General features: G+C 41.5%; 1 protein-coding gene across 2 annotated transcripts in view; it reads right to left on the bottom strand.

Moving 5' to 3' along the window:
• Positions 1-16,075, bottom strand: part of ppp1r1b (protein phosphatase 1, regulatory (inhibitor) subunit 1B) — a 62,903-nt gene that overhangs the window by 39,451 nt on the left and 7,377 nt on the right. The gene's annotated exons all lie outside the window — the stretch shown is intronic.

Genomic DNA, 16,075 nt, shown 5'->3' with positions numbered 1-16,075 from the left:
CCACAACCTGCAGGAGTTCCTCCAAGCCTCGGGGCTTTTATCCTATAAAATAGGGCAGGAGGGAGAGATCGGTGTTGCCATCTTTCTAGATTGACTAAAATGGTGCCAGTGCGTCGTTTTTGCCTGGCGAAGGTCTCCGCCTTTAAAAATGCACGGAAAGATTTGAATGTATCTCAGGACGTCAACAGATGTACTGCGGACATTTGGCTTAAGGGAGAATCTACAAGATGAATAGAACCTGGACACCGTGGTGAACACACGTACACACACACACACACACACACACACACACACACACACACACACACACAAACACACTCACGAAATACAGATTAAATTATGCTAAGCGCTGCAATTAACAGCATCATGGAGTCTCCTTCACACTTTCTTGACCAGAAAGAAGGAAGAAAGAAGTCTCTTTCAGCACCTCGGACAGCTCTTACACCTGGTGTTTGGTCCATGCAGTGTGAAGCTTAACGCCATGCAGAACATAAAGGGCTCCATTTTGCAAGTGATTTTTTTAGATTTTTAGGAAACAAACACGTTGTGTATGTCCTTTTCTTTTGCACCAGAATATTCCATCGCTCATTCAGAAGTCTAAAGTTCCAACACCAAAAGGAAAACACATAAACACCTCTTCTGTTAATCATCACATTATTTCGATCGCTTAAATACTCTTTACATCATTGATACATAAGCATTAGGCCTGTTTGTTTCAAATGCCTTCATATTTATAATTGTGTAAAAAAAGAAAACCCACACACACACACACTTTGCGATCCTGACGCAACGGAAGCAATGCAGCCGTGACACCAGCTAAAATCCAAATATTTGTTAAAACAATATTATTTTAAAGACTATTCATTAACATATTCATGCTGATGTATAATCAGTTCCCTTTCCTTTCCTAAAAGTTCCCTTCTTCAAACTTTAACACATCTGAAAACATTTAAACACTTCAGTAATATGGCAATATGAATATTCATCAGGTGTTTGAATTGATTCAGGTGGATATATGAGGTGTAAATTCTCCCTATCACACACATCAAGTTATCACAGAGGAGAAGTCTGAATAACATAACTTCTAAAAACCAATTTAACCACCTTTAATTTATGTATATATTATTTAAAGGGAGAAAAATCATCGTGTGGTGTCCACACGCTGTCACAGTGCAAGGGGCAGCCGTTGCGACCCCGGCTGGGTTTGGAGCTCTGCCCTGCAACCCATATGCTCCCCAAAATGTGGTGGGTGCTCACTGCTGTAATGACACACACAGGACCTGAGTGGCGGGTGATGGTACGCAACATCAACACCGAAGAGAAAACAAATAATTATATAAATATATCAAAAAGTATAACTCAGATTGTTCCACGGCTTTTTAAAATAAATCAGATGTTTTGGGAGCGGAGAATGTTTTAATTATATTGATGTTTAAAATGTTGCTTTGAAATGTTGGAATCATGTATTTTTTTCTGGAACAACTTGCTGATCATTTCCTGTCAATTCGGCAAATCTGTGTGTTCCCACGAATTTAATCTGCTGATATCAATGCTTAAGGTTTGGATGAATGCGACACACCATAAGTTATGTGAGAATGTAATAATGTTCTGTGTAAAACATGCACCAATAAAAAAAATAGCAATTTTTACTTACAGCAGTTTCCGTCAAAAAAGAGAAAAAAAAAATCAGCACTTTCTTAATTAAACGTATATATTCAACTTATTAACCTCGACGTCTTTACTGGGTATTGATCTAACGACGATTCACATCATTTAAAAATAAAATGAGTGTTTTATTGTGAAAACTAAGTTATGAAAATTGCCATTTTTACCTCTCTCTTCCCCAAAAGAGGAAGATATCGTCATGTGGAATATAAAAATTATAATGCCTTGAAAAGCTTGAAAAAAGACGAGTTTTTCGTCGAGAACATACCTGTAACAGGGAAAAAAATATCGTTACACGTTTTGTAGTTCGGACATATTGACGGCATATATTTTTACTGATCCTCAAGTAGTCTGTAAATTCTTCTGTAATAACAGTATGTTGTTTTATGTGATAAATATCATTGAAGATTGATCAATATATTTAAAAAATACTTCTATTTATAGAAGCTCAACTCATGGGTGCAGTGACAGTCCCTGGTGGGAATCAAACCGATAATCAGACACTGTTGTTTCGGATTATTTGCTTTAAACCTCCTCCCACATAAAACTCTGAGGCCCACTCTGCTTTTTTGTGTTAACACTTTTGTGCCCCTATGTTCTTTTTGGCCTCATCAGCAGAAAAAATAAATAAAAAGAAGAGTGCATGGATTTCTGGAGGAGCCAATCTAAAAGTGACTCCAGCCAGCAGTGGGAGAGGGCATCTATCAAAATACTCCCCGAACCCCCGACACCACCATCACCACCTCCTCTTCCTCCACAGTCCGGTGAGAGTGAAAGAGTGAGAGGCTGGCAGGCTGGCGGAGGAAAGCCGTGCCAAGTCCCTTAATGTTCCCCAGCAGCAGCACCAGGAGCTCCGGAGAGGACAACCCAGTGTGTGCGCCAGTGTGCCAGTTCACCGGGCCAAAGTGGCACTGCTGGGAGGAGTCGATGTTTCTTTCCTAATTTTTGCAGCATCTGTTCATTATCCAGGACGTTTAAAAACGAGAGCGCTCATCCCGAGTAACCCTTCGCAAAACACACACACACACACACACACATCGTACACACAACTCACGCAGATACACAGCAGTAAGGCATTTCTGTGAAGAGTTGGTCTATGAATATGCATATTTCTCTCTAATGTTATGTAGTACACGAGCTCATGCATTGCAAGAAGGTTGTGTTGCATCCTTGGAATTTAACTGCGGGTGTTGAAAGCCCTCACATGTGGTTACCTTGCAACAAATTAGGCTGGTGGCACACATACAGACACACGCAACAGCCAAATTTGAAAGAAAGTAGTAGTAGTTGATTTAAAAAATCGCAGGCAGCTTGCAAAAGGTTTTAGCTTTGAAGGAAAAAGAGCAAATCAGTTAGATTGGCAACCTCTTGTCTACTAACTTGCCACTGTTAGTCATGCAGTGAACGCATTTATGCTTTTAGTTCCATGGAACGATTACAGGCCTCTGCGTGAGCGCTAAGTGCGTGTAGAGGGAAAGAGAGGTTGTGACACAATAAGCTCATAAAGGAGTGTGCAATAAGGTCAAACTGAGAAATATTTTAAATATAAATATATGCAGCTCTCGTCAATAAAAAAGAAAAGAGATGAGGAATTCACAAGTGTTTTTCTTATAGAGTTTATGAATTTCTGCGAACATTTGTTCTTTTCTGTGATTAAATCATTTAATGTATAATTAGTGGCGATATCGTAAATAAAAACTAAGTTGCATTTACAAAAAAAATCATTTAGCTAGTCTGACTTAAGAAAAAAAAACTTCCAGTGACACTCCGTGCTCCACTCAGGATGAAAAGTGAGTGAATGAATCTCGCTGTTTAAATTATCATGTTCATGCCCACTCGTTTTCTCACTCAACTTGGTAGGGGGAAAAAATCTAGAGTGTTTGTCCGACATAACAGTCAATAGTGCGATTATCAAAATGTCACAAGTACTATGGTGTGAATTCCAATTAACGTCTAGCTAAAATAATAATCGAGTGTTTTGCTAAATGCAGATATCAGTTAAGAATATGTGCAAAAGATATGAGGGGGGATAAAAGCGCTGGGAATTAAAAGTCGATGGGGGGAAAATGATCTGTTCAAGAGATTGTGAGCTGTCGCAATCTGTCAGTGACTGAAAACAAAATGAGTCAGTTAAAAGGGACCCAGACAGGGAGACATAGAAATATACAACACTGTGTGTGTGTGTGTGTGTGTGTGTGTGTGTGTGTGTGTGTGTGTGTGTGTGTGTGTGTGTGTGTGTGTGTGTGTGTGTGTGTGTGAGAGATATTTAATAATTTATGAACAAAAAAAGGAAGAATGAGGAAAGTACACACACACACACACCAGTGTTTACATTAACTTCTCTGGCATCTGCGCGCACGCAGCAGCGCTGAAAAACTGAAATGTTCCACATGTGTACAGACTGAGGAAACAATCGGCCAACCCTTTTGCCAAACTGTGCCAGTGCGCACCCCCGCCCCTCACACTGCCAGACAAGGGTGCAGGCCTGTCACTGGCAGTTCGTTCAGAGGAAATTCCACAACATCTGTTTGTTATCGCACAATGGGGCACCGCAGAGTACGGGCAGTGGGGCAGGAGACGAGGCAGAAGCTAAACTGAGAGTGTGCTACTGCTGGAGGTTCTGCCAAGGGAAAAAGAGGTGGGTGGGGGGAGGAGGAAGTAAGGTGGAGGGGAAAGGGGTGATAGGAGGTTGGAGGGTAAAAGGGGCAGGGATAAACTGCCAGGTGTGCAAAAAAACCGCCCCAAAAAACAGAGGTGGAGATCAGGGTGAGAGCCAGGTAGGTTTCAGGACCTTGGCGGGTGGCCAGGTGCTTTTTTCCGGGGTTTCTGCGGTGCAAGATGTTGACGCATAGGATGGCTACCTGAACAGAAATGTTTGTTCACGTAATTTGAGTACAGAAACTCTTCTTGACCTGTATCACATCCTTACCATGGCCCAGTTCCGGTATGCTCAGGAGGTTCCGGGGGGTGGGCGTGGCTGGCCTCCTGTTTAGGAGGTTAAGTAGAAGCGTGCGCAGGGACGCAACTGGATCAGAGGGGGTTGGGGTTCGTTGCTGGTCTACACAGATGGCATGTGTACGCGTGCATGTGCGTGCATGTGTGTTATGATAGGGTTGGATGATGCCCTGGTCACATGGGCAGCAGTAATTGGCCTCCATATTGACCAGTTTGCAGCGCTGGGGGGCGGGCAGTCTCCCAGCTGGACCTGTCAGATGGCATCGCATCCACCTCACTGATCACCCCCCGGACGACCTCCGTACCTCTCCCCTTTCCCTTTCATCTCTCCCTTTTCCTTCATCCCTTCATCTACTCCGCTTCTCTCAGTCACCTTTAATCTCCATTCGCCCGCCTCTTCTGCCATCAGAGGATGACCTGCTCTGTCCATCACCATTAATTTCCTCAGCTCTTCCAAACTTGAAGCAAGAACTTTAGAGTAGCCTTCTGGCTCATCACAGGGTGATAAACACTTTTTTCTTCTATGCTTGCCTATGATCATCAGCTTTGATTTATTAGACAGAAGCACTGCAAATCCCATTTTTATGGATTAATAAACTGCCCCCTAACTTTGACCTTGAAGCAAGCCAAAAATACCTACTTGTTTTTTGGTTGTTTTTTTGTTTTGTTTTTTCAGTGCAGTATTCAGTTAACAATAATTTAGATTTTTTTAAAAACCCAACCTTTTGATATCGCTTGTCTTGATTAAGTAATTGAAATTCATTGTTGGGTCTGAAATGCAAATTTGATGTGCCATCATTGAAATAATTAAACTCAGAGATTTTGGTGGGACAAAGTCCTTGAACTAAAAACAGTGCAATGAAATGAGGGGAAACTAAAAGAGGTAAAGATAATGAGAAGATTTCAGTAAGAATTTTTTTATAAGAATTAAAGAACATTTCATGTAATGTTTATAATAACATTGGACCACCCTGAAACAAACCAGATCATTCCACGCAATCAACAAAACATTATTTAGTTTCTAAAGCAAAAATAATGCTCTTATTTAAAGGTGGGAACATTTTTTAAACAGGAACAATTGACTTGCAAAAAGAAAGAAAAACATGTTTTTGCAGCGTGTAAAACAGACTTCTGTGTATCTGCTTGACTTCTGACATGGTATCACCCTCCCACCTGGAGAAGTGATGGTGTGCGTTTTGCTGTGAGGCGCCTGACTGTGAGGAGTTAGCGCTATAGAAAGGATTTCATCCCAGGCTTGGCAAGGAAGGGTCTCTGGGTAGGTGCAGAACAATCGTCTCTCCTTCGGTCCTGCCAGCCAGGAAACACAGAGAGCTGGCACGCGCTCAGTGGGAAAAAGAGCGGGAGTGACAAGGGGGATGGACACACATATACACACACAGTCATTGTGTTCATCCCTTCTTCACAGTACCAAAATGGGTTCTGATGATGCCGCCGGGGATTGTGGGATGACAGGCTGGTTCTGCAAAGTGAATGGGAGGACCTTATGAAAATAGTCTGTAAAATGACCGCAGTGTTAGTCTGCTGTGAGACTAACAGATACACAGACAGACAGACAGAGAGGGAGGGAGAAGAGAGAAGCAAATAGAGACAGAGAAAGCAATGAAGAGACCAGCAGAGCAGCACAGTGTCTGCCATGCATGAACCTCTGCCAGGAAACGCTCACATGGGAACGCACGTATAAGAGTTTGTGTGTATGTTCAATAAACATTCACGTGAACAAGTGCTCTTTGTATTTCTCAGTACAAGTGGACACAGGAGTGTATAACGCACATGCATGCAGTGTGTGCGTGCATGTGCGCCTTTATGCATGAGCAAGAATGAGAAGGAGGATGAGGAGAGGTGGGAGAGGAGGGTGAAGTGTGTTTGTGTGTGCTGAGGAGAAGGAGGGAGGTGGGGGGGAGGAGTGGGGTGCACGTTTAAATTCTGTGACATCTGTTCATTACAACTAGAGTGTGTTTATTTTTATACAGCCAGCCACAAGCAGTGAGCTCGGCTGGCACCGCTGGTTAATGTACCAGCCTGAGAAGACGACAAAGCAAATGAAATATTAACCGACAGACAGACAGAAAAAAGGAAATGAGTGAGGACGAAGGGAGAGAAAGAGGGAAAATTATAACATAATATGTTACGAAAATGCACAAACACACACACATACACAAAGACATACACACACAGTGTCTAACCTCACGCAATAAAGTCTCCCATTCTGATCTAATTAAGAAGAAAGACACAGTCAACAAAACGCAGTGGAAAGGCCTAGAAATCTGCACGCGCACGTGTCTGCTGCAGGCAGGATAAAGGAAAGTGATGTATAGTGGATACAAGTTGCAATACACAAAGATGCTTCTACATTCCACATTACTTAAAATAAGCTTCATTCTTTTCAGACAAAATCACAAATGTCTGTTGAAGCTACAGAGAACACAGCACTGCAACTGATACACACAGTTCAACATGAAGGTTACTCCCTTTTTAGTGTATTTAACTGGAAAAGTGTTGAATGATTTGATTTCCAGCTGCTGCACGGAATATTTCTGAAGGTGTTTTGTGTCCACAGCTGTGAGGAAAAGGAAAAATTTTTTGATTTTCTACCTATCATCTGACATCTTGTTTTTAATGTTCTGATTTTAAGAGCATCACTTGTAATTTTATATTTTCGTCTGTTAACTTGTTCTCGTCTTAAACTTGTTGACTAAATTGGCTCCAAAGCACAATGTCCTTAGATTATGATGTGATGTGTTAGTTTTACATGGCTAGTATGAGGCTGATTGTGGACCTTTTTTTTCTGCTGGTGGGGATTACCTTTTATCCGTCCAATGGGACACATCGTTGCTGGTCAGCTCAGGCCAATCTGTTCTGCTGCTCATGTAGTCAAAACACTTGACCGAGAGCGCAGACCAACAACATTCCAGACTTTTGCATCAACAAGGTCCCTGCACTGCACTCCCTCTGACGACAGCCTCAACTGCCCCCACGCCCAGCTCCACTCTCATGCTCCCCTGGGACAGCCTGCTCTGGAATGCCACTCATGGGGAAGAATCTCGCTGCAGGCACTCAATATGTCACATGTGTCTCTGAGAAAGAGAGGGAGCCTGAGAGAGGTGTGGCAGGTATGTGCTTTTACAAGGCAATGACAGGTTGGCTGTCATGCCTTTGTGTGTGTGTGTCTGCGTGTAAAAGACTGCCAGATTAAAGGTTTAAAGGGTTCAGATTAACAGGCTCAGGATGCAACGCCTTGCTCTGAGCAAAAGTGAATTAGGATGGCATTAACATCTCTTCTGTACCAGCACATTAGCCATTCATTACCGTGTGGTTGCACAATCAGTACCAGGCTGTCCCTCTGTGTTATTGCATTCATGACAATGTTAACATGTCGGAACGCTTTGTTATTCATAGGCCATTAGCACAACTAGAATTTAACCACTCACTAATCAGGAGTTAATCACCAGGTTCTTTCACTTTAAAAGCATTTTCTCAAAGTTTGAATTTATTAACATGCTTTGATTTACACCTTGGAACTCTAATAGTTCAGCTTCTGTGTCTGTTTCCAGTGTGTGCAGTGACACAAACAGGCATCTATGCTGCACTGAACCCTGTACACCAGTATGTTGTAAATCTGTAGAACTGCTCTGTGAGCGCATTTTGGAAAGGCAGAAAAAGCACTGAAACATAGCAAAACACAAAGGGACCCCAATGCAAGTCATCAATGCCAATTAAAAATTATTTGTGCCAAAATAAAGCTCAGTGGCTCTGCGAGATATTAAATGTATAAAGTGTTTATCAGCTCTGGGTTTTAGAACTAATACTTTAATATCGCACAGCACTGTGTTTTGAAAATGTTTGTTTTTGATTGAGCTGAGGATTTTTTCTTCTCTCTACAAGAGATGCTCAATTTATGGGTACTGATTTATTTATGCTCCTACTTCTCAAACACTTAAAATGAAGCTAAGCTTGTGCTCATTCATTTAGGTGGGTAGAGCTGATATTTTTACATTGTTTTAAATTCCGATATGAAAGAGGTACCGCAATGTGATGAGTCCAGAGAAAATATTATCGGAATCAATTCAGGTTTTAAGAGGTTTAAAGCAACTTGTTAGCCGAGTGGCCTATAACTTTGATGCTTTTATTTTAAATATTACTCTGATAATGTTGTTTTCGGCTAGAGCAAGCAGCTGTTCCAAGTGGAAAAAAACCTCTAAAAACCCACTGACCTGCCTGCCACTAAACATAGACAAATACACAGGATATATTCAGTTCAGTTCAGTTCAGTTCAGTTTTATTTCAAACATTTCAAGCATGTGCCTTCACAATCATTACAAAATATCTATATATATATATATATATATTTAAACATCTCTGCATTTATCAAAAAACAAAAAAAAAACCCTCAAAGGTTAAAGGAGACCAAAGAAAGAGTTAAAAGAGAGTAAGTATCCATTCAAATTTACAAAGTCCAAAATGCGACTTTTAAATGAACGCTAATTCTTGGCTAACAAGTTTGTCACCTTAACACCTTAAATTATACTTTATTGAACCCCGTAGAGAAATTCCTCTCTGCATTTAACCCATTCACTCAGTGAAGCAGCAGGCAGCCATTGAGCGCACGGGGAGCAGTGTTTAGGAACAGTACCTTGCTCAGGGGTACCTCAGGGTAGTTGTTTAGGGAATCGAACCCCCGATCTTCCGATCATGGGGCCACCACTCTACCTATTGAGCTATCCCTGCCCAAATCACAGTGAATTAAATCAGATTAAATCACCTTGAATTGTGATTATGAAGTGCTGTGTTCTCTGACTAAAATTAGATAAAAGAAATAAGTACAGCGTGTTTAAGAGCAACACAATGAAGAAACAGTGTGCGTTTAAAACATAGTTTTAAATTTGAGAAATGTATTTGTTACCTGGGATGACAAATCATCTTCTCTATTTCTACATTTATACAAAGGCAAAGCAATACATTCTGCGCTGCTAAATTCAATGTTTGAACAATTTCTAGATGACACACATCACACAGAATAGCATGCCTAATTCATGAAAGCAATGCACAACTCTCAACTGCAAACTTTTCCATGTGTCTGAGTGTGCCAAGAGAGATGTGAAGACATGGACTGACACACCATCTCTTCTCTAAAGCCTTCCTCCTCAGCATCGCCAGATTAAGGGATTAGCAGGCAAGGCAAGCACTAAAGCTGGCTAATTCTCACCCAAGCACAGAGAGCTAAGGCTACCCAGAGCCCCGTGGAGCCCCTCTCTCCTCAGAGCAGCTGTGTGGTGGAAAAGAGGGACAGAACCACTTCCCTCTGAGGGACCGGAAGAAAAGGAAAGAGAAATCAAAGCATCATTTATATGACTTTTGCATATAAACACAGATTCTTTAATATGTCCTCGTAATATGTGTTGATACAAGGAACCCACTTCAAATAGAATCCAGACAAACAGACTATAATACAATGCGATCCTTATGCAGTGATCAGGATCTAACCAGTACTAATGGGACGTCACAAAGCTTTACTTAACATAACAATGTCCCAGCACTGCCACTTTTTATACATGACTGCACTTATCTATTCATTTAGAGTTCCCTTTCACACCAACATTTAGATCTTTGCATGCACTATGAATCAATGAATCAAGGGTCCAACTAATTAATTGTTGAGAGATATAATATAAAGAAAAAATGTTAACCAGACAGGCAGCTGGATACTTGTTGAATTTCTGGGGTATATTAATTATATTTTATTTGAATGAGGCCAAACCAATCAACATTAACAAAGCACTTTTAAAGTGATATTTACTATTTCTCTTGGATGAAGGTTGGAAAGTTGGTGGGACACAAAGGCAAACAATGAAGCACGAGGGAAAGATTTCCCAGCAGAGTCTCAGCACAAACACACATATTCATCTTGCGTTTCTGTGCACTTGGGAGAGCAAAAGCAGGTAAACGACATCTATCTCAGTTTGTATGCGATGAACAAGAGGAAAGGCAACGAAAGTGAGAGAGAAAGAGAAGGAGAAATGGGGGTAAAGACAGAGAGGGTCCGTGGTTTGGGCGCGTGCTCTCCAGTGGGCAGAGGACAATGCAAAGCTGGCAGAGTTAGTGTCTCTTGCCAGAGGGAATAGAGTGCCACATGGTGCCCCTTTTGAGCAGGGCCAGCCTGGAGGGGGATGTGGGCCACAATGCATGCACGCATGTGTGCTTGTGTCTGCTTTTGTGCATGCACTTGTGCACATATGTGCATGTGTGTACATCCACACAAATCTTTTCAAAAGGAGAAGAGTCGAGGATGATGTATGTTCAAGTTTTAGGTGTAATTTATGTAAATTTGTGTGTGTGTTAAAGTGCAAAACTGGTTGTGTGAGTGTGTGTGTGCCTATGTGAAGGAGGGGGTACAGAAAGGTGGGGCACAGGGTGGGTGTGTGTGCGGGGGAGTCCCAGTTCCCTTTTGCATCTTAAATTCCTCAACATCTGTTCAACCCTTCTCTGTGGTAGCAGCAGCGGGTTGTGAGTTCTCTGTGTACGTGTGCACGCATGCTTGTGTGTGTTGACTGTTTATGTCTGTCTTCATATGTGCATGCTCTGCTGAAGGTGCTGGTTGTTACCCGCACCTTAATTAGAAGAAGACAGAGGCTCATTTTCAACAATACTTTCAGGTAATGGGAGGCGTTCACAGTGAATACAAAGAGAGACCCATTCACCTCCAAAAACTGCTACATCTCCTCCACTCCCAGGACTGTGACCCAAATTACATCTCAAGTTCAACGGCTTTGATCAAAAACTAAAATGCACGTTACAGGTTTGCATTGTTAATTTTTTGTTTTCCTTAATCCAGCAGTGGATAAGGCTACAGTTGGCAGATGAAGCAGGATAACGTACAAAACCAAGTAGGGCAACCTGAATGACCCAAGAGTGTGTCCCAGCTATTAAGCCTGACTGCATTTAGTACAGTTTTCTAGCACAGATTTGAAGAGGTCTGAGTGAGATGTGGGTTAGCAGTAGAGCACCATGTGCACGTATGAATGCGAAATGAAATTTTTGAAATGAAATATTTAGGTCCTGTGTGCCATCTCCTGAGCGAGAGCGACTCGAGTTTCAAAGCGTAAACACAAACAGCTCTGAGCGAAGGCAGTGGTGCAAAATGAATTTTATCAAGTACGGTATACGTTTGCAATGCCGCTACCTTTACTAATAACTTTAATAACACCATACACAACTAACTGACTATATTTCAGAGCATAAAACTCTTCTCTAAACTCAATTTAACTAACAGTCCAGCAATTGTTTATTATATTGCAGTTTAAAAAGTATAAATTTTTAGAAATTAAATGACAATGCAATGCAGATAATAAGTAACATTAGCAAATTATGTAGCAGTAGCTGCATGCTTTCAGATGACTTTACATACAGAAGTACAATGGCATTCACTTATAGCAATGTAAGTTAATTAAGTTTATGTTTAATATAGGATGTAAAACTCTGTTTATCAGTTGCCTGTCTGGGTCAGAGGTAGACACATAAAGCAACGAGACTGCACAGACCCATCTGTAACCTCTTTGACAGACACTATCCATTCGGCACCCCTCACTAACCCGGTGCCAGTCTTGTGCCACCTTGATGCCAAGCCTGCCAAACTTATGTCACATCAGACCAGACCCTGTGTCAACTCCTCACAGTACATATGCCAACCCGATGCCCTCCACATGCCAACCTCATGCTAGATTGGTGGCAATCCTCAGACAACAATATGCCAAAGGAGGACCTCTGCTTGGTCCTGTGTGCTAATCCCCCTCAGCGGTGGGCACTGGGCGACACTGTATGGAAGTGGAAAAGGTCAAAAGTCACTAGTGAATTAGGGTTCAAAGACAAATCTGTCGTTTTGGTTCTTCTTCAGTGAATGCAATTAGCAATGAAATCATGCTCCCAAGCCCTGCTTAACCACTAATCTCAGAGTCTCTGGGTTCCCTCCAGTCTGCCTGTCTACCAGCCTGTCTCCCACCAAAGCCCCTCACCTCTGTCTCTCTCTCTGTCTCTCCTGATGCCTGCTGGCACTTTGGGAGCAGTGCCCCTCCAATCCCTGTACCCCCCCCCCCCCCCCCCCCCCCCATCTTCCATTTCCACCTCCCCCCACCCCACCTCCTATCTTCCTCCCTCCCTCTTCCTCCTCCTCTGGATGCCAGCCGACGGCCCTCACAGTGTGGCACGCCATCTGCTGCCGCCCGCCCCGGCAACCCCCCCTCCCCTCTACCCCCGCTCCCCCCCACCCAACACACCCCTGCAGACAGCAGCTACCCACAATCCCCCTCTGCCTCAGCCGCGCGGCGCATAGAACAGGAGGCTTTCGCACAGATCACTTCACCCCCCGATGCCCCCGCCATAAAGGAGGAAACTGGGGAAAGTGTGTGTTTTTGTGTATTTACGATGAAAGTGGTGGGGGCTTTATGGCTAAAGGAGGCAAGCTAAATAAAAACAACACACGTTCTGTACATGCATCTGTACATCCATGTATGCACGCCCAATACAAAACACTCGGTTATACTTCACATTTGGTTTTTGTTGTTGTTTTTTGATTTTTTATCTTGCTGAGCATGCATTCACATTCACAAGTCACTTGTTCACACTTAGCCAAACACTTTTTAACTTGAAGTTTACTTTTTTTTTGGTTGTATAAGCCACATACACCATTCTCTCACATGCATTCAGGACTCGATCTTCTACTTCAAAATGTCTTTTTTTTTTTTTAGAGAGAGTTTACAGATAATTTCTACAAATATATAGAAATCCAAGCAGGATGCTGATCTTGTCGTCTGTTACAATATATGTCAGTAAATTTGGATACCATCACTGAGTCTTTGGTGATTTTGGTGATGCGTTTTACATTTAGTTAATAGGATGGACACAATACAGGATGCCTCGACACAGGGGTAAAGCCTCTTTACCAATACGCATGCCGCTGCTCCTGGTGGCAGGGCTCTCTGATTACTGTTTATCTTTGAAAAAGAGGAATAAATAAGATGAGAGGCATTAAACTATAGAGCAGAGAGAGAAGGAGAGAGAGCAGTGCTTCATCCATCTTGTGTGAGTATGGAGCCTCATTCCTGGCACTCTATCCATCAATGAGCGCAACATTAACTCTCTGGATCAGAACCAACATCCCCAGATCTCTCTCCATCTCTTTTCCCCTCCCCTCACTCTACTAAACACACACACCAACACACTGATGCAGCATTAGTATTCCAGTTCCATCTATGAAAAACCTCATCATCCACCTCTCTACCTTCCTCTCACCAAGACCCCGTTGTTTTCATGTTCATCCCAAAATCTCCCACTCTACTGGAAATCAAGGAGATATTTTTACACTTCTCATGCCTGTTTGGTTTCGCTCATCTCTCTATCCATCTTTACGCACCACACTAACCTAAACAGCAAAGCTCCTCTGCACCTCTGATGTTTAGTTTGTCTCGATTCACCTATTCTTTTCTCTTCTCCAGATCTCCTCTTTGCTGAGCTGCCTGATCTGCTCCTCTCTTTGTCTCTCTCCCAGTTGGTGTTAATAATTTAACTACTGAGCTGCTGCAGAGCTGGCTCGTGTCCAGGCCTCAGATTGGCACTGTCTGTCTATTTATGACACTGTGTGGCGGTGCACATGTGTGGGATGTGCAAGAGTGAGAGGAGGATTGTGTGTGAGTGTGCGGGTGAATGCATGCATGTGTTTCCCTATTAGACTTTAGCCAAAGCAAATTAGCCTTCAAAGCCACAAGACTGACACCTAATGTGAAGTTATAGAGAGAGATGTGAGTTACATTGTTTTTGCAGATTTCTCTTTGCAAAAATGTGTTATTTAACTTACTATTATATTAAGGAGTCATTTTGTATTAGTGTAGTGAGTGGGACACCCAATAACCAATCACAATAAATAGCTGAAAGTCTACTTGACTTTGAGGTTATGTTTAGTGTGATGTAACAGCAGTGGGTGTGAAGTTATTTTTGCTCAAACCCCTTGGTAATCATGCTGAAAATGATTTGGAGTTTTACTTGAAAATCTTTATGTATACTGGTGATCTGTCCAGGGTGTACCCTGCACATATGACAAGTTAGAGAGCCTCCAACCCCCAACCCCAAACCTGGATGGGTGGATGGTTGCCATTCAAGTTACATTCTTATCTTAAAATAACATGAATATCACTTTACTCAAGCTTTTACTGCTCCCCAAAAACTTTAAATTCACACATTAAAAAGAAAACAAAATACAAAAGGGAGTGTATATTGGAATTGCAGTATTAAAAGCTTACAGGAACCACAGTCCTAAGATTACCGTACATTTTTAATCTTAGGACAAGTTTGTAAGTTTTATGTGTCTAATTGGGGGAAAAACACTGAGAATTAATAACAGTGAAGAAAAGTGTGAGTTTGGTGATTGAACACTAAAGATTCTTCAAAGTACTTTTAAATGTTTTTTGCAACAACCCAAACAATTTTTCTCATCTTTGGTTTCATTCATAGTACTGTATCAAATTGATGTGAAAATTCAGGATATTTCATACAATAATGCAATATTATAGTTACCACAATGCCTTTTGTGAAAAATACATACACTCTATGATAATAAGTGTTGTGATGGTTACTTGGAATGGGATCTGGTATGGCCGAGAACACTCCTAAAATTCAGGTTTCTTCCTGTTAAAAGGGAGTTGTTCTTTCCCGTTGTCACCAAGTGTTTGCTCAGTTCAAAATGTAAATCAAACTTAAGTCTTTTATTTATTTAATTTGTTAAATTGACCTTAGCTTTTTTTTTTAGTTTAGTTGCTTCTAGTGTAGTAGTTTACACATTTCCCCAACAAGCTAGAGAGCCTTGGTTTGATTACAGGAGGAGACACGAATCCCTTGGGGTTTGTGTCAGGAAGGGCATTCAGCATAAAAATCTACCAAATCAAAAATGTAGCGCTTACCCGCTGTGGCAACACCTTGTGAATAAGATAAGAGAACAGATAAGATGACCTTTAATAGGTTATCTTGTGAATAAGGGAACAGCTCAAAGTAGCTTTGATCTTAGTCCTTAGTTTTTTGAAGTTTACTTATCTGTATATTTTGCCTGCATATTGAGAAACATGATTGCACGAGCACGTTCCATTAATTAATTTGTATGGGATACAAGAAGGCAACAACATTTGAGACTAGGGCCTCATAACTTGTCACTCTTAAGTTGAGGCTTACATAATTTTATTCTTAAAAAAAGCGAGAGAGAGAATTAAAGTAAAACATCTTTTCATAGTTTAGAAAGTACAAGGAAGTAAATTCAGATTATATGGGCAAAGACGTGCAAAAATATTTTAAAGTAACAAAATTATCATGGAGGTAAAAAAATAAACCTTAAAGTCTATAAAGAGCATAGTACCATGCTATATTTATAGCAAGAGACCATTGCTGTATATTACAATAG

This window comes from Copadichromis virginalis, linkage group LG4 (assembly GCF_057382275.1).
Source record: "Copadichromis virginalis isolate Kocher_CV1m ecotype Utaka linkage group LG4, C_Virginalis_male_GT1.1, whole genome shotgun sequence".
Taxonomy (NCBI): Eukaryota; Metazoa; Chordata; class Actinopteri; order Cichliformes; family Cichlidae; genus Copadichromis; species Copadichromis virginalis.
Note: the sequence above shows the minus strand (reverse complement) of the source record. Positions and strands in the feature narration are given on the sequence as shown.